The sequence below is a fragment of the Lathyrus oleraceus genome, chromosome 1, assembly GCF_024323335.1.
Source record: "Lathyrus oleraceus cultivar Zhongwan6 chromosome 1, CAAS_Psat_ZW6_1.0, whole genome shotgun sequence".
NCBI lineage: Eukaryota > Viridiplantae > Streptophyta > Magnoliopsida > Fabales > Fabaceae > Lathyrus > Lathyrus oleraceus.
This window is the reverse complement of record NC_066579.1, coordinates 155,941,440-155,964,364: the sequence shown is the minus strand read 5'-3', so window position 1 is coordinate 155,964,364 and position 22,925 is coordinate 155,941,440. Positions and strand designations below refer to the sequence as shown.

Genomic DNA, 22,925 nt, shown 5'->3' with positions numbered 1-22,925 from the left:
ATATAACATGGACTTTAGAATAAAAGTATGTGATTACTAAGCAATGAATTTGCGACCAGGTTTAATTTGGGGGACGTTTGTGACACACCAAAACAACAACATTGCGTTTGCCGGGAGTCGAACCCGGGTCTATTGCTTGGAAGGCAATTATCCTAACCGTTGGACTACAAACGCTTACTCGGTTCATTAAAAATATTGACCGATGTATTATTAGTTTGTAAGTGGTAAATAATCTTCTCAATATTACATATGAGCTAAACAATTTACATATATTTTTCTCAAAATAAAGAAAAATCATATCACGTTTGTTTTCAAGAAATCATGTATCCCTCTCTTCAAAAATAAAACAATTAACCTCTATAATTCTTTTTTATATCATTCTTTGTCTCTGTTCCTCACTTTATTTATTTCTTTGTATTTGTTTTTTGTTGTTGGTGGGTATCATGTCTTATTTATGTATAAGAATACGAAGATGGATTGAGAGAATTCTTTAAGTTTGTTGTTGATCATGCATAGAAAAGCAGGTCCGTTGAAACTATTTGCTCTTTTTTTAGAGTGTTGTTATACAAATATTAGTGGATACACTATTCGCAAGAAAAAACTAGATCCAACAATAAAAAAAGATATATACATCTAATATTTTCTAAAAAAGATATGCATGAATTTGATCGTTTCAATAAGCTTGTGCATGTAGTTGAAAAGGAACTTTTGATTGTCCATAAAAATTTGAGAGGTTGGAAGTAATGTTTATAAAATGTTGCATGCTAGGTATTTTAAGTTCACGTGATTGTAATCGTTCTTTATATTGTAAAACATCAACCTAAAAAATGGATCTTCTAAAGAGAACTTTAACAACTTGTTAACTTTGGTAAGAAATTTTTTAACCGACAATAATATGTTCCCTCGTAAAACGTATGAAGCTCAACTTTTTTTTTGCAATTCATTGGCATGAATTATAAGAAGATAGTTGTTTGTACTAAAGATTGCATTTTATTTTAAAATGTGTATGCATCATTAAATACGTGTCCTACATATATAAGTTGGTATGTGTTATAAGAAAGAAAATAAGAAAAAACTTTATCCAAAGAGTTAGGTTATTTTTTGATAATGTCAAGATTTATGAGCGTGTATCAGAATGCAGAAGGTGAAAACACTTAATGTTAAGGTTACTGATTGATTGCTTAAACAACATACATAATTTTCTAAATAGAATTATAATGATTACCAATATTTATGAAATAAGGTAATAAGTCATATGCCATGCATTGTCTTATCTTTTTTGGAGGCAAGAGATAACTAAGGTGTCATCTTATTTTTCTTGGTAAGATTTTCTTCACAAAAATATAACATGGACTTTAGAATAAAAGCATGTGATTACTAAGCAATGCATGGATGTTAAAGCCTTTAAGTAATCTTGATTATACTTGGGAAAAGATTTTGGATTAGGAAGAATATTTTTCTAAATAGTATTATAATGATTACCAATATTTATGAAAGAAGGTAATAAGTCATATGTCTTGCATTGTCTTAACTTTTTTGGACGCAAGAGATAACTAAGGTGTCATCTTATTTTTCTTGGTAAGATTTTCTTCACAAAAATATAACATGGACTTTAGAATAAAAGTATGTGATTACTAAGCAATGAATTTGCGACCAGGTTTAATTTGGGGGACGTTTGTGACACACCAAAACAACAACATTGCGTTTGCCGGGAGTCGAACCCGGGTCTATTGCTTGGAAGGCAATTATCCTAACCGTTGGACTACAAACGCTTACTCGGTTCATTAAAAATATTGACCGATGTATTATTAGTTTGTAAGTGGTAAATAATCTTCTCAATATTACATATGAGCTAAACAATTTACATATATTTTTCTCAAAATAAAGAAAAATCATATCACGTTTGTTTTCAAGAAATCATGTATCCCTCTCTTCAAAAATAAAACAATTAACCTCTATAATTCTTTTTTATATCATTCTTTGTCTCTGTTCCTCACTTTATTTATTTCTTTGTATTTGTTTTTTGTTGTTGGTGGGTATCATGTCTTATTTATGTATAAGAATACGAAGATGGATTGAGAGAATTCTTTAAGTTTGTTGTTGATCATGCATAGAAAAGCAGGTCCGTTGAAACTATTTGCTCTTTTTTTAGAGTGTTGTTATACAAATATTAGTGGATACACTATTCGCAAGAAAAAACTAGATCCAACAATAAAAAAAGATATATACATCTAATATTTTCTAAAAAAGATATGCATGAATTTGATCGTTTCAATAAGCTTGTGCATGTAGTTGAAAAGGAACTTTTGATTGTCCATAAAAATTTGAGAGGTTGGAAGTAATGTTTATAAAATGTTGCATGCTAGGTATTTTAAGTTCACGTGATTGTAATCGTTCTTTATATTGTAAAACATCAACCTAAAAAATGGATCTTCTAAAGAGAACTTTAACAACTTGTTAACTTTGGTAAGAAATTTTTTAACCGACAATAATATGTTCCCTCGTAAAACGTATGAAGCTCAACTTTTTTTTTGCAATTCATTGGCATGAATTATAAGAAGATAGTTGTTTGTACTAAAGATTGCATTTTATTTTAAAATGTGTATGCATCATTAAATACGTGTCCTACATATATAAGTTGGTATGTGTTATAAGAAAGAAAATAAGAAAAAACTTTATCCAAAGAGTTAGGTTATTTTTTGATAATGTCAAGATTTATGAGCGTGTATCAGAATGCAGAAGGTGAAAACACTTAATGTTAAGGTTACTGATTGATTGCTTAAACAACATACATAATTTTCTAAATAGAATTATAATGATTACCAATATTTATGAAATAAGGTAATAAGTCATATGCCATGCATTGTCTTATCTTTTTTGGAGGCAAGAGATAACTAAGGTGTCATCTTATTTTTCTTGGTAAGATTTTCTTCACAAAAATATAACATGGACTTTAGAATAAAAGCATGTGATTACTAAGCAATGCATGGATGTTAAAGCCTTTAAGTAATCTTGATTAACTGGGAAAAGATTTTGGATTAGGAAGAATATTTTTCTAAATAGAATTATAATGATTACCAATATTTATGAAAGAAGGTAATAAGTCATATGTCTTGCATTGTCTTAACTTTTTTGGACGCAAGAGATAACTAAGGTGTCATCTTATTTTTCTTGGTAAGATTTTCTTCACAAAAATATAACATGGACTTTAGAATAAAAGTATGTGATTACTAAGCAATGAATTTGCGACCAGGTTTAATTTGGGGGACGTTTGTGACACACCAATACAACAACATTGCGTTTGCCGGGAGTCGAACCCGGGTCTATTGCTTGGAAGGCAATTATCCTAACCGTTGGACTACAAACGCTTACTCGGTTCATTAAAAATATTGACCGATGTATTATTAGTTTGTAAGTGGTAAATAATCTTCTCAATATTACATATGAGCTAAACAATTTACATATATTTTTCTCAAAATAAAGAAAAATCATATCACGTTTGTTTTCAAGAAATCATGTATCCCTCTCTTCAAAAATAAAACAATTAACCTCTATAATTCTTTTTTATATCATTCTTTGTCTCTGTTCCTCACTTTATTTATTTCTTTGTATTTGTTTTTTGTTGTTGGTGGGTATCATGTCTTATTTATGTATAAGAATACGAAGATGGATTGAGAGAATTCTTTAAGTTTGTTGTTGATCATGCATAGAAAAGCAGGTCCGTTGAAACTATTTGCTCTTTTTTTAGAGTGTTGTTATACAAATATTAGTGGATACACTATTCGCAAGAAAAAACTAGATCCAACAATAAAAAAAGATATATACATCTAATATTTTCTAAAAAAGATATGCATGAATTTGATCGTTTCAATAAGCTTGTGCATGTAGTTGAAAAGGAACTTTTGATTGTCCATAAAAATTTGAGAGGTTGGAAGTAATGTTTATAAAATGTTGCATGCTAGGTATTTTAAGTTCACGTGATTGTAATCGTTCTTTATATTGTAAAACATCAACCTAAAAAATGGATCTTCTAAAGAGAACTTTAACAACTTGTTAACTTTGGTAAGAAATTTTTTAACCGACAATAATATGTTCCCTCGTAAAACGTATGAAGCTCAACTTTTTTTTTGCAATTCATTGGCATGAATTATAAGAAGATAGTTGTTTGTACTAAAGATTGCATTTTATTTTAAAATGTGTATGCATCATTAAATACGTGTCCTACATATATAAATTGGTATGTGTTATAAGAAAGAAAATAAGAAAAAAAATTATCCAAAGAGTTAGGTTATTTTTAATTTGGGGGACGTTTGTGATACACCAAAACAACACATCGCGTTTGCCGGGAGTCGAACCAGGGTCTATTGCCTGGAAGGCAATTATCCTAACCGTTGGACTACAAACGCTTACTCAGTTCATTAAAAATATTGACCGATGTATTATTAGTTTGTAAGTGGTAAATAATCTTCTCAATATTACATATGAGCTAAACAATTTACATATATTTTTCTCAAAATAAAGAAAAATCATATCACGTTTGTTTTCAAGAAATCATGTATCCCTCTCTTCAAAAATAAAACAATTAACCTCTATAATTCTTTTTTATATCATTCTTTGTCTCTGTTCCTCACTTTATTTATTTCTTTGTATTTGTTTTTTGTTGTTGGTGGGTATCATGTCTTATTTATGTATAAGAATACGAAGATGGATTGAGAGAATTCTTTAAGTTTGTTGTTGATCATGCATAGAAAAGCAGGTCCGTTGAAACTATTTGCTCTTTTTTTAGAGTGTTGTTATACAAATATTAGTGGATACACTATTCGCAAGAAAAAACTAGATCCAACAATAAAAAAAGATATATACATCTAATATTTTCTAAAAAAGATATGCATGAATTTGATCGTTTCAATAAGCTTGTGCATGTAGTTGAAAAGGAACTTTTGATTGTCAATAAAAATTTGAGAGGTTGGAAGTAATGTTTATAAAATGTTGCATGCTAGGTATTTTAAGTTCACGTGATTGTAATCGTTCTTTATATTGTAAAACATCAACCTAAAAAATGGATCTTCTAAAGAGAACTTTAACAACTTGTTAACTTTGGTAAGAAATTTTTTAACCGACAATAATATGTTCCCTCGTAAAACGTATGAAGCTCAACTTTTTTTTTGCAATTCATTGGCATGAATTATAAGAAGATAGTTGTTTGTACTAAAGATTGCATTTTATTTTAAAATGTGTATGCATCATTAAATACGTGTCCTACATATATAAATTGGTATGTGTTATAAGAAAGAAAATAAGAAAAAAATTTATCCAAAGAGTTAGGTTATTTTAATTTGGGGGACGTTTGTGATACACCAAAACAACACAGTGCGTTTGCCGGGAGTCGAACCCGGGTCTATTGCTAGGAAGGCAATTATCCTAACCGTTGGACTACAAACGCTTACTCGTTTCATTAAAAATATTGACCGATGTATTATTAGTTTGTAAGTGGTAAATAATCTTCTCAATATTACATATGAGCTAAAAAATTTACATATATTTTTCTCAAAATAAAGAAAAATCATATCACGTTTGTTTTCAAGAAATCATGTATCCCTCTCTTCAAAAATAAGACAATTAACCTCTATAATTCTTTTTTATATCATTCTTTGTCTCTGTTCCTCACTTTATTTATTTCTTTGTATTTGTTTTTTGTTGTTGGTGGGTATCATGTCTTATTTATGTATAAGAATACGAAGATGGATTGAGAGAATTCTTTAAGTTTGTTGTTGATCATGCATAGAAAAGCAGGTCCGTTGAAACTATTTGCTCTTTTTTTAGAGTGTTGTTATACAAATATTAGTGGATACACTATTCGCAAGAAAAAACTAGATCCAACAATAAAAAAAGAAATATACATCTAATATTTTCTAAAAAAGATATGCATGAATTTGATCGTTTCAATAAGCTTGTGCATGTAGTTGAAAAGGAACTTTTGATTGTCAATAAAAATTTGAGAGGTTGGAAGTAATGTTTATAAAATGTTGCATGCTAGGTATTTTAAGTTCACGTGATTGTAATCGTTCTTTATATTGTAAAACATCAACCTAAAAAATGGATCTTCTAAAGAGAACTTTAACAACTTGTTAACTTTGGTAAGAAATTTTTTAACCGACAATAATATGTTCCCTCGTAAAACGTATGAAGCTCAACTTTTTTTTTGCAATTCATTGGCATGAATTATAAGAAGATAGTTGTTTGTACTAAAGATTGCATTTTATTTTAAAATGTGTATGCATCATTAAATACGTGTCCTACATATATAAATTGGTATGTGTTATAAGAAAGAAAATAAGAAAAAAATTTATCCAAAGAGTTAGGTTATTTTTAATTTGGGGGACGTTTGTGATACACCAAAACAACACATTGCGTTTGCCGGGAGTCGAACCCGGGTCTATTGCTTGGAAGGCAATTATCCTAACCGTTGGACTACAAACGCTTACTCGTTTCATTAAAAATATTGACCGATGTATTATTAGTTTGTAAGTGGTAAATAATCTTCTCAATATTACATATGAGCTAAAAATTTACATATATTTTTCTCAAAATAAAGAAAAATCATATCACGTTTGTTTTCAAGAAATCATGTATCCCTCTCTTCAAAAATAAAACAATTAACCTCTATAATTCTTTTTTATATCATTCTTTGTCTCTGTTCCTCACTTTATTTATTTCTTTGTATTTGTTTTTTGTTGTTGGTGGGTATCATGTCTTATTTATGTATAAGAATACGAAGATGGATTGAGAGAATTCTTTAAGTTTGTTGTTGATCATGCATAGAAAAGCAGGTCCGTTGAAACTATTTGCTCTTTTTTTAGAGTGTTGTTATACAAATATTAGTGGATACACTATTCGCAAGAAAAAACTAGATCCAACAATAAAAAAAGATATATACATCTAATATTTTCTAAAAAAGATATGCATGAATTTGATCGTTTCAATAAGCTTGTGCATGTAGTTGAAAAGGAACTTTTGATTGTCCATAAAAATTTGAGAGGTTGGAAGTAATGTTTATAAAATGTTGCATGCTAGGTATTTTAAGTTCACGTGATTGTAATCGTTCTTTATATTGTAAAACATCAACCTAAAAAATGGATCTTCTAAAGAGAACTTTAACAACTTGTTAACTTTGGTAAGAAATTTTTTAACCGACAATAATATGTTCCCTCGTAAAACGTATGAAGCTCAACTTTTTTTTTGCAATTCATTGGCATGAATTATAAGAAGATAGTTGTTTGTACTAAAGATTGCATTTTATTTTAAAATGTGTATGCATCATTAAATACGTGTCCTACATATATAAATTGGTATGTGTTATAAGAAAGAAAATAAGAAAAAACTTTATCCAAAGAGTTAGGTTATTTTTTGATAATGTCAAGATTTATGAGCGTGTATCAGAATGCAGAAGGTGAAAACACTTAATGTTAAGGTTACTGATTGATTGCTTAAACAACATACATAATTTTCTAAATAGAATTATAATGATTACCAATATTTATGAAATAAGGTAATAAGTCATATGCCATGCATTGTCTTATCTTTTTTGGAGGCAAGAGATAACTAAGGTGTCATCTTATTTTTCTTGGTAAGATTTTCTTCACAAAAATATAACATGGACTTTAGAATAAAAGCATGTGATTACTAAGCAATGCATGGATGTTAAAGCCTTTAAGTAATCTTGATTATAACTGGGAAAAGATTTTGGATTAGGAAGAATATTTTTCTAAATAGAATTATAATGATTACCAATATTTATGAAAGAAGGTAATAAGTCATATGTCTTGCATTGTCTTAACTTTTTTGGACGCAAGAGATAACTAAGGTGTCATCTTATTTTTCTTGGTAAGATTTTCTTCACAAAAATATAACATGGACTTTAGAATAAAAGTATGTGATTACTAAGCAATGAATTTGCGACCAGGTTTAATTTGGGGGACGTTTGTGATACACCAAAACAACACATTGCGTTTGCCGTGAGTCGAACCCAGGTCTATTGCTTGGAAGGCAATTATCCTAACCGTTGGACTACAAACGCTTACTCGGTTCATTAAAAATATTGACCGATGTATTATTAGTTTGTAAGTGGTAAATAATCTTCTCAATATTACATATGAGCTAAACAATTTACATATATTTTTCTCAAAATAAAGAAAAATCATATCACGTTTGTTTTCAAGAAATCATGTATCCCTCTCTTCAAAAATAAAACAATTAACCTCTATAATTCTTTTTTATATCATTCTTTGTCTCTGTTCCTCACTTTATTTATTTCTTTGTATTTGTTTTTTGTTGTTGGTGGGTATCATGTCTTATTTATGTATAAGAATACGAAGATGGATTGAAAGAATTCTTTAAGTTTGTTGTTGATCATGCATAGAAAAGCAGGTCCGTTGAAACTATTTGCTCTTTTTTAGAGTGTTGTTATACAAATATTAGTGGATACACTATTCGCAAGAAAAAACTAGATCCAACAATAAAAAAGATATATACATCTAATATTTTCTAAAAAAGATATGCATGAATTTGATCGTTTCAATAAGCTTGTGCATGTAGTTGAAAAGGAACTTTTGATTGTCCATAAAAATTTGAGAGGTTGGAAGTAATGTTTATAAAATGTTGCATGCTAGGTATTTTAAGTTCACTTGATTGTAATCGTTCTTTATATTGTAAAACATCAACCTAAAAAATGGATCTTCTAAAGAGAACTTTAACAACTTGTTAACTTTGGTAAGAAATTTTTTAACCGACAATAATATGTTCCCTCGTAAAACGTATGAAGCTCAACTTTTTTTTTGCAATTCATTGGCATGAATTATAAGAAGATAGTTGTTTGTACTAAAGATTGCATTTTATTTTAAAATGTGTATGCATCATTAAATACGTGTCCTACATATATAAGTTGGTATGTGTTATAAGAAAGAAAATAAGAAAAAACTTTATCCAAAGAGTTAGGTTATTTTTTGATAATGTCAAGATTTATGAGCGTGTATCAGAATGCAGAAGGTGAAAACACTTAATGTTAAGGTTACTGATTGATTGCTTAAACAACATACATAATTTTCTAAATAGAATTATAATGATTACCAATATTTATGAAATAAGGTAATAAGTCATATGCCATGCATTGTCTTATCTTTTTTGGAGGCAAGAGATAACTAAGGTGTCATCTTATTTTTCTTGGTAAGATTTTCTTCACAAAAATATAACATGGACTTTAGAATAAAAGCATGTGATTACTAAGCAATGCATGGATGTTAAAGCCTTTAAGTAATCTTGATTATAACTGGGAAAAGATTTTGGATTAGGAAGAATATTTTTCTAAATAGAATTATAATGATTACCAATATTTATGAAAGAAGGTAATAAGTCATATGTCTTGCATTGTCTTAACTTTTTTGGACGCAAGAGATAACTAAGGTGTCATCTTATTTTTCTTGGTAAGATTTTCTTCACAAAAATATAACATGGACTTTAGAATAAAAGTATGTGATTACTAAGCAATGAATTTGCGACCAGGTTTAATTTGGGGGACGTTTGTGACACACCAAAACAACAACATTGCGTTTGCCGGGAGTCGAACCCGGGTCTATTGCTTGGAAGGCAATTATCCTAACCGTTGGACTACAAACGCTTACTCGGTTCATTAAAAATATTGACCGATGTATTATTAGTTTGTAAGTGGTAAATAATCTTCTCAATATTACATATGAGCTAAACAATTTACATATATTTTTCTCAAAATAAAGAAAAATCATATCACGTTTGTTTTCAAGAAATCATGTATCCCTCTCTTCAAAAATAAAACAATTAACCTCTATAATTCTTTTTTATATCATTCTTTGTCTCTGTTCCTCACTTTATTTATTTCTTTGTATTTGTTTTTTGTTGTTGGTGGGTATCATGTCTTATTTATGTATAAGAATACGAAGATGGATTGAGAGAATTCTTTAAGTTTGTTGTTGATCATGCATAGAAAAGCAGGTCCGTTGAAACTATTTGCTCTTTTTTTAGAGTGTTGTTATACAAATATTAGTGGATACACTATTCGCAAGAAAAAACTAGATCCAACAATAAAAAAAGATATATACATCTAATATTTTCTAAAAAAGATATGCATGAATTTGATCGTTTCAATAAGCTTGTGCATGTAGTTGAAAAGGAACTTTTGATTGTCCATAAAAATTTGAGAGGTTGGAAGTAATGTTTATAAAATGTTGCATGCTAGGTATTTTAAGTTCACGTGATTGTAATCGTTCTTTATATTGTAAAACATCAACCTAAAAAATGGATCTTCTAAAGAGAACTTTAACAACTTGTTAACTTTGGTAAGAAATTTTTTAACCGACAATAATATGTTCCCTCGTAAAACGTATGAAGCTCAACTTTTTTTTTGCAATTCATTGGCATGAATTATAAGAAGATAGTTGTTTGTACTAAAGATTGCATTTTATTTTAAAATGTGTATGCATCATTAAATACGTGTCCTACATATATAAGTTGGTATGTGTTATAAGAAAGAAAATAAGAAAAAACTTTATCCAAAGAGTTAGGTTATTTTTTGATAATGTCAAGATTTATGAGCGTGTATCAGAATGCAGAAGGTGAAAACACTTAATGTTAAGGTTACTGATTGATTGCTTAAACAACATACATAATTTTCTAAATAGAATTATAATGATTACCAATATTTATGAAATAAGGTAATAAGTCATATGCCATGCATTGTCTTATCTTTTTTGGAGGCAAGAGATAACTAAGGTGTCATCTTATTTTTCTTGGTAAGATTTTCTTCACAAAAATATAACATGGACTTTAGAATAAAAGCATGTGATTACTAAGCAATGCATGGATGTTAAAGCCTTTAAGTAATCTTGATTATAACTGGGAAAAGATTTTGGATTAGGAAGAATATTTTTCTAAATAGAATTATAATGATTACCAATATTTATGAAAGAAGGTAATAAGTCATATGTCTTGCATTGTCTTAACTTTTTTGGACGCAAGAGATAACTAAGGTGTCATCTTATTTTTCTTGGTAAGATTTTCTTCACAAAAATATAACATGGACTTTAGAATAAAAGTATGTGATTACTAAGCAATGAATTTGCGACCAGGTTTAATTTGGGGGACGTTTGTGACACACCAAACAACAACATTGCGTTTGCCGGGAGTCGAACCCGGGTCTATTGCTTGGAAGGCAATTATCCTAACCGTTGGACTACAAACGCTTACTCGGTTCATTAAAAATATTGACCGATGTATTATTAGTTTGTAAGTGGTAAATAATCTTCTCAATATTACATATGAGCTAAACAATTTACATATATTTTTCTCAAAATAAAGAAAAATCATATCACGTTTGTTTTCAAGAAATCATGTATCCCTCTCTTCAAAAATAAAACAATTAACCTCTATAATTCTTTTTTATATCATTCTTTGTCTCTGTTCCTCACTTTATTTATTTCTTTGTATTTGTTTTTTGTTGTTGGTGGGTATCATGTCTTATTTATGTATAAGAATACGAAGATGGATTGAGAGAATTCTTTAAGTTTGTTGTTGATCATGCATAGAAAAGCAGGTCCGTTGAAACTATTTGCTCTTTTTTTAGAGTGTTGTTATACAAATATTAGTGGATACACTATTCGCAAGAAAAAACTAGATCCAACAATAAAAAAATATATACATCTAATATTTTCTAAAAAAGATATGCATGAATTTGATCGTTTCAATAAGCTTGTGCATGTAGTTGAAAAGGAACTTTTGATTGTCCATAAAAATTTGAGAGGTTGGAAGTAATGTTTATAAAATGTTGCATGCTAGGTATTTTAAGTTCACGTGATTGTAATCGTTCTTTATATTGTAAAACATCAACCTAAAAAATGGATCTTCTAAAGAGAACTTTAACAACTTGTTAACTTTGGTAAGAAATTTTTTAACCGACAATAATATGTTCCCTCGTAAAACGTATGAAGCTCAACTTTTTTTTTGCAATTCATTGGCATGAATTATAAGAAGATAGTTGTTTGTACTAAAGATTGCATTTTATTTTAAAATGTGTATGCATCATTAAATACGTGTCCTACATATATAAGTTGGTATGTGTTATAAGAAAGAAAATAAGAAAAAACTTTATCCAAAGAGTTAGGTTATTTTTTGATAATGTCAAGATTTATGAGCGTGTATCAGAATGCAGAAGGTGAAAACACTTAATGTTAAGGTTACTGATTGATTGCTTAAACAACATACATAATTTTCTAAATAGAATTATAATGATTACCAATATTTATGAAATAAGGTAATAAGTCATATGCCATGCATTGTCTTATCTTTTTTGGAGGCAAGAGATAACTAAGGTGTCATCTTATTTTTCTTGGTAAGATTTTCTTCACAAAAATATAACATGGACTTTAGAATAAAAGCATGTGATTACTAAGCAATGCATGGATGTTAAAGCCTTTAAGTAATCTTGATTATAACTGGGAAAAGATTTTGGATTAGGAAGAATATTTTTCTAAATAGAATTATAATGATTACCAATATTTATGAAAGAAGGTAATAAGTCATATGTCTTGCATTGTCTTAACTTTTTTGGACGCAAGAGATAACTAAGGTGTCATCTTATTTTTCTTGGTAAGATTTTCTTCACAAAAATATAACATGGACTTTAGAATAAAAGTATGTGATTACTAAGCAATGAATTTGCGACCAGGTTTAATTTGGGGGACGTTTGTGACACACCAAAACAACAACATTGCGTTTGCCAGGAGTCGAACCCGGGTCTATTGCTTGGAAGGCAATTATCCTTACCGTTGGACTACAAACGCTTACTCGGTTCATTAAAAATATTGACCGATGTATTATTAGTTTGTAAGTGGTAAATAATCTTCTCAATATTACATATGAGCTAAACAATTTACATATATTTTTCTCAAAATAAAGAAAAATCATATCACGTTTGTTTTCAAGAAATCATGTATCCCTCTCTTCAAAAATAAAACAATTAACCTCTATAATTCTTTTTTATATCATTCTTTGTCTCTGTTCCTCACTTTATTTATTTCTTTGTATTTGTTTTTTGTTGTTGGTGGGTATCATGTCTTATTTATGTATAAGAATACGAAGATGGATTGAGAGAATTCTTTAAGTTTGTTGTTGATCATGCATAGAAAAGCAGGTCCGTTGAAACTATTTGCTCTTTTTTTAGAGTGTTGTTATACAAATATTAGTGGATACACTATTCGCAAGAAAAAACTAGATCCAACAATAAAAAAAGATATATACATCTAATATTTTCTAAAAAAGATATGCATGAATTTGATCGTTTCAATAAGCTTGTGCATGTAGTTGAAAAGGAACTTTTGATTGTCCATAAAAATTTGAGAGGTTGGAAGTAATGTTTATAAAATGTTGCATGCTAGGTATTTTAAGTTCACGTGATTGTAATCGTTCTTTATATTGTAAAACATCAACCTAAAAAATGGATCTTCTAAAGAGAACTTTAACAACTTGTTAACTTTGGTAAGAAATTTTTTAACCGACAATAATATGTTCCCTCGTAAAACGTATGAAGCTCAACTTTTTTTTTGCAATTCATTGGCATGAATTATAAGAAGATAGTTGTTTGTACTAAAGATTGCATTTTATTTTAAAATGTGTATGCATCATTAAATACGTGTCCTACATATATAAGTTGGTATGTGTTATAAGAAAGAAAATAAGAAAAAACTTTATCCAAAGAGTTAGGTTATTTTTTGATAATGTCAAGATTTATGAGCGTGTATCAGAATGCAGAAGGTGAAAACACTTAATGTTAAGGTTACTGATTGATTGCTTAAACAACATACATAATTTTCTAAATAGAATTATAATGATTACCAATATTTATGAAATAAGGTAATAAGTCATATGCCATGCATTGTCTTATCTTTTTTGGAGGCAAGAGATAACTAAGGTGTCATCTTATTTTTCTTGGTAAGATTTTCTTCACAAAAATATAACATGGACTTTAGAATAAAAGCATGTGATTACTAAGCAATGCATGGATGTTAAAGCCTTTAAGTAATCTTGATTATAACTGGGAAAAGATTTTGGATTAGGAAGAATATTTTTCTAAATAGAATTATAATGATTACCAATATTTATGAGAGAAGGTAATAAGTCATATGTCTTGCATTGTCTTAACTTTTTTGGACGTTTGGGACACACCAATACAACAACATTGCGTTTGCCGGGAGTCGAACCCGGGTCTATTGCTTGGAAGGCAATTATCCTAACCGTTGGACTACAAACGCTTACTCGGTTCATTAAAAATATTGACTGATGTATTATTAGTTTGTAAGTGGTAAATAATCTTCTCAATATTACATATGAGCTAAAAATTTACATATATTTTTCTCAAAATAAAGAAAAATCATATCACGTTTGTTTTCAAGAAATCATGTATCCCTCTCTTCAAAAATAAAACAATTAACCTCTATAATTCTTTTTTATATCATTCTTTGTCTCTGTTCCTCACTTTATTTATTTCTTTGTATTTGTTTTTTGTTGTTGGTGGGTATCATGTCTTATTTATGTATAAGAATACGAAGATGGATTGAGAGAATTCTTTAAGTTTGTTGTTGATCATGCATAGAAAAGCAGGTCCGTTGAAACTATTTGCTCTTTTTTTAGAGTGTTGTTATACAAATATTAGTGGATACACTATTCGCAAGAAAAAACTAGATCCAACAATAAAAAAGATATATACATCTAATATTTTCTAAAAAAGATATGCATGAATTTGATCGTTTCAATAAGCTTGTGCATGTAGTTGAAAAGGAACTTTTGATTGTCAATAAAAATTTGAGAGGTTGGAAGTAATGTTTATAAAATGTTGCATGCTAGGTATTTTAAGTTCACGTGATTGTAATCGTTCTTTATATTGTAAAACATCAACCTAAAAAATGGATCTTCTAAAGAGAACTTTAACAACTTGTTAACTTTGGTAAGAAATTTTTTAACCGACAATAATATGTTCCCTCGTAAAACGTATGAAGCTCAACTTTTTTTTTGCAATTCATTGGCATGAATTATAAGAAGATAGTTGTTTGTACTAAAGATTGCATTTTATTTTAAAATGTGTATGCATCATTAAATACGTGTCCTACATATATAAATTGGTATGTGTTATAAGAAAGAAAATAAGAAAAAAATTTATCCAAAGAGTTAGGTTATTTTTAATTTGGGGGACGTTTGTGATACACCAAAACAACACAGTGCGTTTGCCGGGAGTCGAACCCGGGTCTATTGCTAGGAAGGCAATTATCCTAACCGTTGGACTACAAACGCTTACTCGTTTCATTAAAAATATTGACCGATGTATTATTAGTTTGTAAGTGGTAAATAATCTTCTCAATATTACATATGAGCTAAAAAATTTACATATATTTTTCTCAAAATAAAGAAAAATCATATCACGTTTGTTTTCAAGAAATCATGTATCCCTCTCTTCAAAAATAAGACAATTAACCTCTATAATTCTTTTTTATATCATTCTTTGTCTCTGTTCCTCACTTTATTTATTTCTTTGTATTTGTTTTTTGTTGTTGGTGGGTATCATGTCTTATTTATGTATAAGAATACGAAGATGGATTGAGAGAATTCTTTAAGTTTGTTGTTGATCATGCATAGAAAAGCAGGTCCGTTGAAACTATTTGCTCTTTTTTTAGAGTGTTGTTATACAAATATTAGTGGATACACTATTCGCAAGAAAAAACTAGATCCAACAATAAAAAAAGATATATACATCTAATATTTTCTAAAAAAGATATGCATGAATTTGATCGTTTCAATAAGCTTGTGCATGTAGTTGAAAAGGAACTTTTGATTGTCCATAAAAATTTGAGAGGTTGGAAGTAATGTTTATAAAATGTTGCATGCTAGGTATTTTAAGTTCACGTGATTGTAATCGTTCTTTATATTGTAAAACATCAACCTAAAAAATGGATCTTCTAAAGAGAACTTTAACAACTTGTTAACTTTGGTAAGAAATTTTTTAACCGACAATAATATGTTCCCTCGTAAAACGTATGAAGCTCAACTTTTTTTTTGCAATTCATTGGCATGAATTATAAGAAGATAGTTGTTTGTACTAAAGATTGCATTTTATTTTAAAATGTGTATGCATCATTAAATACGTGTCCTACATATATAAATTGGTATGTGTTATAAGAAAGAAAATAAGAAAAAACTTTATCCAAAGAGTTAGGTTATTTTTTGATAATGTCAAGATTTATGAGCGTGTATCAGAATGCAGAAGGTGAAAACACTTAATGTTAAGGTTACTGATTGATTGCTTAAACAACATACATAATTTTCTAAATAGAATTATAATGATTACCAATATTTATGAAATAAGGTAATAAGTCATATGCCATGCATTGTCTTATCTTTTTTGGAGGCAAGAGATAACTAAGGTGTCATCTTATTTTTCTTGGTAAGATTTTCTTCACAAAAATATAACATGGACTTTAGAATAAAAGCATGTGATTACTAAGCAATGCATGGATGTTAAAGCCTTTAAGTAATCTTGATTATAACTGGGAAAAGATTTTGGATTAGGAAGAATATTTTTCTAAATAGAATTATAATGATTACCAATATTTATGAAAGAAGGTAATAAGTCATATGTCTTGCATTGTCTTAACTTTTTTGGACGCAAGAGATAACTAAGGTGTCATCTTATTTTTCTTGGTAAGATTTTCTTCACAAAAATATAACATGGACTTTAGAATAAAAGTATGTGATTACTAAGCAATGAATTTGCGACCAGGTTTAATTTGGGGGACGTTTGTGATACACCAAAACAACACATTGCGTTTGCCGTGAGTCGAACCCAGGTCTATTGCTTGGAAGGCAATTATCCTAACCGTTGGACTACAAACGCTTACTCGGTTCATTAAAAATATTGACCGATGTATTATTAGTTTGTAAGTGGTAAATAATCTTCTCAATATTACATATGAGCTAAACAATTTACATATATTTTTCTCAAAATAAAGAAAAATCATATCACGTTTGTTTTCAAGAAATCATGTATCCCTCTCTTCAAAAATAAAACAATTAACCTCTATAATTCTTTTTTATATCATTCTTTGTCTCTGTTCCTCACTTTATTTATTTCTTTGTATTTGTTTTTTGTTGTTGGTGGGTATCATGTCTTATTTATGTATAAGAATACGAAGATGGATTGAGAGAATTCTTTAAGTTTGTTGTTGATCATGCATAGAAAAGCAGGTCCGTTGAAACTATTTGCTCTTTTTTTAGAGTGTTGTTATACAAATATTAGTGGATACACTATTCGCAAGAAAAAACTAGATCCAACAATAAAAAAGATATATACATCTAATATTTTCTAAAAAAGATATGCATGAATTTGATCGTTTCAATAAGCTTGTGCATGTAGTTGAAAAGGAACTTTTGATTGTCCATAAAAATTTGAGAGGTTGGAAGTAATGTTTATAAAATGTTGCATGCTAGGTATTTTAAGTTCACGTGATTGTAATCGTTCTTTATATTGTAAAACATCAACCTAAAAAATGGATCTTCTAAAGAGAACTTTAACAACTTGTTAACTTTGGTAAGAAATTTTTTAACCGACAATAATATGTTCCCTCGTAAAACGTATGAAGCTCAACTTTTTTTTTGCAATTCATTGGCATGAATTATAAGAAGATAGTTGTTTGTACTAAAGATTGCATTTTATTTTAAAATGTGTATGCATCATTAAATACGTGTCCTACATATATAAGTTGGTATGTGTTATAAGAAAGAAAATAAGAAAAAACTTTATCCAAAGAGTTAGGTTATTTTTTGATAATGTCAAGATTTATGAGCGTGTATCAGAATGCAGAAGGTGAAAACACTTAATGTTAAGGTTACTGATTGATTGCTTAAACAACATACATAATTTTCTAAATAGAATTATAATGATTACCAATATTTATGAAATAAGGTAATAAGTCATATGCCATGCATTGTCTTATCTTTTTTGGAGGCAAGAGATAACTAAGGTGTCATCTTATTTTTCTTGGTAAGATTTTCTTCACAAAAATATAACATGGACTTTAGAATAAAAGCATGTGATTACTAAGCAATGCATGGATGTTAAAGCCTTTAAGTAATCTTGATTATAACTGGGAAAAGATTTTGGATTAGGAAGAATATTTTTCTAAATAGAATTATAATGATTACCAATATTTATGAAAGAAGGTAATAAGTCATATGTCTTGCATTGTCTTAACTTTTTTGGACGCAAGAGATAACTAAGGTGTCATCTTATTTTTCTTGGTAAGATTTTCTTCACAAAAATATAACATGGACTTTAGAATAAAAGTATGTCATTACTAAGCAATGATTTGCGACCAGGTTTAATTTGGGGGACGTTTGTGATACACCAAAACAACACATTGCGTTTGCCGGAGTCGAACCCGGGTCTATTGCTTGGAAGGCAATTATCCTAACCGTTGGACTACAAACGCTTACTCGGTTAATTAAAAATATTGACCGATGTATTATTAGTTTGTAAGTGGTAAATAATCTTCTCAATATAACATACGAGCTAAACAATTTACATATATTTTTCTCAAAATAAAGAAAAATCATATCACGTTTGTTTTCAAGAAATCATGTATCCCTCTCTTCAAAAATAAAACAATTAACCTCTATAATTCTTTTTTATATCATTCTTTGTCTCTGTTCCTCATTTTATTTATTTCTTTGTATTTGTTTTTTGTTGTTGGTGGGTATCATGTCTTATTTATGTATAAGAATACGAAGATGGATTGAGAGAATTCTTTAAGTTTGTTGTTGATCATGCATAGAAAAGCAGGTCCGTTGAAACTATTTGCTCTTTTTTTAGAGTGTTGTTATACAAATATTAGTGGATACACTATTCGCAAGAAAAAACTAGATCCAACAATAAAAAAGATATATACATCTAATATTTTCTAAAAAAGATATGCATGAATTTGATCGTTTCAATAAGCTTGTGCATGTAGTTGAAAAGGAACTTTTGATTGTCCATAAAAATTTGAGAGGTTGGAAGTAATGTTTATAAAATGTTGCATGCTAGGTATTTTAAGTTCACGTGATTGTAATCGTTCTTTATATTGTAAAACATCAACCTAAAAAATGGATCTTCTAAAGAGAACTTTAACAACTTGTTAACTTTGGTAAGAAATTTTTTAACCGACAATAATATGTTCCCTCGTAAAACGTATGAAGCTCAACTTTTTTTTTGCAATTCATTGGCATGAATTATAAGAAGATAGTTGTTTGTACTAAAGATTGCATTTTATTTTAAAATGTGTATGCATCATTAAATACGTGTCCTACATATATAAGTTGGTATGTGTTATAAGAAAGAAAATAAGAAAAAACTTTATCCAAAGAGTTAGGTTATTTTTTGATAATGTCAAGATTTATGAGCGTGTATCAGAATGCAGAAGGTGAAAACACTTAATGTTAAGGTTACTGATTGATTGCTTAAACAACATACATAATTTTCTAAATAGAATTATAATGATTACCAATATTTATGAAATAAGGTAATAAGTCATATGCCATGCATTGTCTTATCTTTTTTGGAGGCAAGAGATAACTAAGGTGTCATCTTATTTTTCTTGGTAAGATTTTCTTCACAAAAATATAACATGGACTTTAGAATAAAAGCATGTGATTACTAAGCAATGCATGGATGTTAAAGCCTTTAAGTAATCTTGATTATAACTGGGAAAAGATTTTGGATTAGGAAGAATATTTTTCTAAATAGAATTATAATGATTACCAATATTTATGAAAGAAGGTAATAAGTCATATGTCTTGCATTGTCTTAACTTTTTTGGACGCAAGAGATAACTAAGGTGTCATCTTATTTTTCTTGGTAAGATTTTCTTCACAAAAATATAACATGGACTTTAGAATAAAAGTATGTGATTACTAAGCAATGAATTTGCGACCAGGTTTAATTTGGGGGACGTTTGTGACACACCAAAACAACAACATTGCGTTTGCCGGGAGTCGAACCCGGGTCTATTGCTTGGAAGGCAATTATCCTAACCGTTGGACTACAAACGCTTACTCGGTTCATTAAAAATATTGACCGATGTATTATTAGTTTGTAAGTGGTAAATAATCTTCTCAATATTACATATGAGCTAAACAATTTACATATATTTTTCTCAAAATAAAGAAAAATCATATCACGTTTGTTTTCAAGAAATCATGTATCCCTCTCTTCAAAAATAAAACAATTAACCTCTATAATTCTTTTTTATATCATTCTTTGTCTCTGTTCCTCACTTTATTTATTTCTTTGTATTTGTTTTTTGTTGTTGGTGGGTATCATGTCTTATTTATGTATAAGAATACGAAGATGGATTGAGAGAATTCTTTAAGTTTGTTGTTGATCATGCATAGAAAAGCAGGTCCGTTGAAACTATTTGCTCTTTTTTTAGAGTGTTGTTATACAAATATTAGTGGATACACTATTCGCAAGAAAAAACTAGATCCAACAATAAAAAAGATATATACATCTAATATTTTCTAAAAAAGATATGCATGAATTTGATCGTTTCAATAAGCTTGTGCATGTAGTTGAAAAGGAACTTTTGATTGTCCATAAAAATTTGAGAGGTTGGAAGTAATGTTTATAAAATGTTGCATGCTAGGTATTTTAAGTTCACGTGATTGTAATCGTTCTTTATATTGTAAAACATCAACCTAAAAAATGGATCTTCTAAAGAGAACTTTAACAACTTGTTAACTTTGGTAAGAAATTTTTTAACCGACAATAATATGTTCCCTCGTAAAACGTATGAAGCTCAACTTTTTTTTTGCAATTCATTGGCATGAATTATAAGAAGATAGTTGTTTGTACTAAAGATTGCATTTTATTTTAAAATGTGTATGCATCATTAAATACGTGTCCTACATATATAAGTTGGTATGTGTTATAAGAAAGAAAATAAGAAAAAACTTTATCCAAAGAGTTAGGTTATTTTTTGATAATGTCAAGATTTATGAGCGTGTATCAGAATGCAGAAGGTGAAAACACTTAATGTTAAGGTTACTGATTGATTGCTTAAACAACATACATAATTTTCTAAATAGAATTATAATGATTACCAATATTTATGAAATAAGGTAATAAGTCATATGCCATGCATTGTCTTATCTTTTTTGGAGGCAAGAGATAACTAAGGTGTCATCTTATTTTTCTTGGTAAGATTTTCTTCACAAAAATATAACATGGACTTTAGAATAAAAGCATGTGATTACTAAGCAATGCATGGATGTTAAAGCCTTTAAGTAATCTTGATTATAACTGGGAAAAGATTTTGGATTAGGAAGAATATTTTTCTAAATAGAATTATAATGATTACCAATATTTATGAAAGAAGGTAATAAGTCATATGTCTTGCATTGTCTTAACTTTTTTGGACGCAAGAGATAACTAAGGTGTCATCTTATTTTTCTTGGTAAGATTTTCTTCACAAAAATATAACATGGACTTTAGAATAAAAGTATGTGATTACTAAGCAATGAATTTGCGACCAGGTTTAATTTGGGGGACGTTTGTGACACACCAATACAACAACATTGCGTTTGCCTGGAGTCGAACCCGGGTCTATTGCTTGGAAGGCAATTATCCTAACCGTTGGACTACAAACGCTTACTCGGTTCATTAAAAATATTGACCGATGTATTATTAGTTTGTAAGTGGTAAATAATCTTCTCAATGTTACATATGAGCTAAACAATTTACATATATTTTTCTCAAAATAAAGAAAAATCATATCACGTTTGTTTTCAAGAAATCATGTATCCCTCTCTTCAAAAATAAAACAATTAACCTCTATAATTCTTTTTTATATCATTCTTTGTCTCTGTTCCTCATTTTATTTATTTCTTTGTATTTGTTTTTTGTTGTTGGTGGGTATCATGTCTTATTTATGTATAAGAATACGAAGATGGATTGAGAGAATTCTTTAAGTTTGTTGTTGATCATGCATAGAAAAGCAGGTCCGTTGAAACTATTTGCTCTTTTTTTAGAGTGTTGTTATACAAATATTAGTGGATACACTATTCGCAAGAAAAAACTAGATCCAACAATAAAAAAGATATATACATCTAATATTTTCTAAAAAAGATATGCATGAATTTGATCGTTTCAATAAGCTTGTGCATGTAGTTGAAAAGGAACTTTTGATTGTCCATAAAAATTTGAGAGGTTGGAAGTAATGTTTATAAAATGTTGCATGCTAGGTATTTTAAGTTCACGTGATTGTAATCGTTCTTTATATTGTAAAACATCAACCTAAAAAATGGATCTTCTAAAGAGAACTTTAACAACTTGTTAACTTTGGTAAGAAATTTTTTAACCGACAATAATATGTTCCCTCGTAAAACGTATGAAGCTCAACTTTTTTTTTGCAATTCATTGGCATGAATTATAAGAAGATAGTTGTTTGTACTAAAGATTGCATTTTATTTTAAAATGTGTATGCATCATTAAATACGTGTCCTACATATATAAGTTGGTATGTGTTATAAGAAAGAAAATAAGAAAAAACTTTATCCAAAGAGTTAGGTTATTTTTTGATAATGTCAAGATTTATGAGCGTGTATCAGAATGCAGAAGGTGAAAACACTTAATGTTAAGGTTACTGATTGATTGCTTAAACAACATACATAATTTTCTAAATAGAATTATAATGATTACCAATATTTATGAAATAAGGTAATAAGTCATATGCCATGCATTGTCTTATCTTTTTTGGAGGCAAGAGATAACTAAGGTGTCATCTTATTTTTCTTGGTAAGATTTTCTTCACAAAAATATA

General features: G+C 28.8%; 14 non-coding genes across 14 annotated transcripts; all 14 read right to left on the bottom strand.

The window, feature by feature from the left end:
• Positions 1-102: 102 nt before the first annotated feature.
• TRNAG-UCC (transfer RNA glycine (anticodon UCC)) lies at positions 103-174 on the bottom strand. The gene has a single exon. It is a non-coding gene; the product is annotated as a tRNA-Gly (tRNA).
• A 1,526-nt stretch (positions 175-1,700) lies between these two features.
• On the bottom strand, positions 1,701-1,772 carry TRNAG-UCC (transfer RNA glycine (anticodon UCC)). The gene has a single exon. It is a non-coding gene; the product is annotated as a tRNA-Gly (tRNA).
• Positions 1,773-3,296: 1,524 nt separating this feature from the next.
• TRNAG-UCC (transfer RNA glycine (anticodon UCC)) lies at positions 3,297-3,368 on the bottom strand. Its single transcript has one exon. It is a non-coding gene; the product is annotated as a tRNA-Gly (tRNA).
• A 2,003-nt stretch (positions 3,369-5,371) lies between these two features.
• Positions 5,372-5,443, bottom strand: TRNAG-UCC (transfer RNA glycine (anticodon UCC)). The gene has a single exon. It is a non-coding gene; the product is annotated as a tRNA-Gly (tRNA).
• Positions 5,444-6,409: 966 nt separating this feature from the next.
• Positions 6,410-6,481, bottom strand: TRNAG-UCC (transfer RNA glycine (anticodon UCC)). The gene has a single exon. It is a non-coding gene; the product is annotated as a tRNA-Gly (tRNA).
• Positions 6,482-8,005: 1,524 nt separating this feature from the next.
• TRNAG-UCC (transfer RNA glycine (anticodon UCC)) lies at positions 8,006-8,077 on the bottom strand. Its single transcript has one exon. It is a non-coding gene; the product is annotated as a tRNA-Gly (tRNA).
• Positions 8,078-9,601: 1,524 nt separating this feature from the next.
• Positions 9,602-9,673, bottom strand: TRNAG-UCC (transfer RNA glycine (anticodon UCC)). Its single transcript has one exon. It is a non-coding gene; the product is annotated as a tRNA-Gly (tRNA).
• A 1,525-nt stretch (positions 9,674-11,198) lies between these two features.
• On the bottom strand, positions 11,199-11,270 carry TRNAG-UCC (transfer RNA glycine (anticodon UCC)). The gene has a single exon. It is a non-coding gene; the product is annotated as a tRNA-Gly (tRNA).
• Positions 11,271-12,794: 1,524 nt separating this feature from the next.
• TRNAG-UCC (transfer RNA glycine (anticodon UCC)) lies at positions 12,795-12,866 on the bottom strand. The gene has a single exon. It is a non-coding gene; the product is annotated as a tRNA-Gly (tRNA).
• A 1,395-nt stretch (positions 12,867-14,261) lies between these two features.
• TRNAG-UCC (transfer RNA glycine (anticodon UCC)) lies at positions 14,262-14,333 on the bottom strand. Its single transcript has one exon. It is a non-coding gene; the product is annotated as a tRNA-Gly (tRNA).
• Positions 14,334-15,297: 964 nt separating this feature from the next.
• On the bottom strand, positions 15,298-15,369 carry TRNAG-UCC (transfer RNA glycine (anticodon UCC)). Its single transcript has one exon. It is a non-coding gene; the product is annotated as a tRNA-Gly (tRNA).
• A 1,525-nt stretch (positions 15,370-16,894) lies between these two features.
• On the bottom strand, positions 16,895-16,966 carry TRNAG-UCC (transfer RNA glycine (anticodon UCC)). The gene has a single exon. It is a non-coding gene; the product is annotated as a tRNA-Gly (tRNA).
• A 3,119-nt stretch (positions 16,967-20,085) lies between these two features.
• TRNAG-UCC (transfer RNA glycine (anticodon UCC)) lies at positions 20,086-20,157 on the bottom strand. The gene has a single exon. It is a non-coding gene; the product is annotated as a tRNA-Gly (tRNA).
• Positions 20,158-21,682: 1,525 nt separating this feature from the next.
• On the bottom strand, positions 21,683-21,754 carry TRNAG-UCC (transfer RNA glycine (anticodon UCC)). Its single transcript has one exon. It is a non-coding gene; the product is annotated as a tRNA-Gly (tRNA).
• Between the last annotated feature and the right edge of the window lie 1,171 nt (positions 21,755-22,925).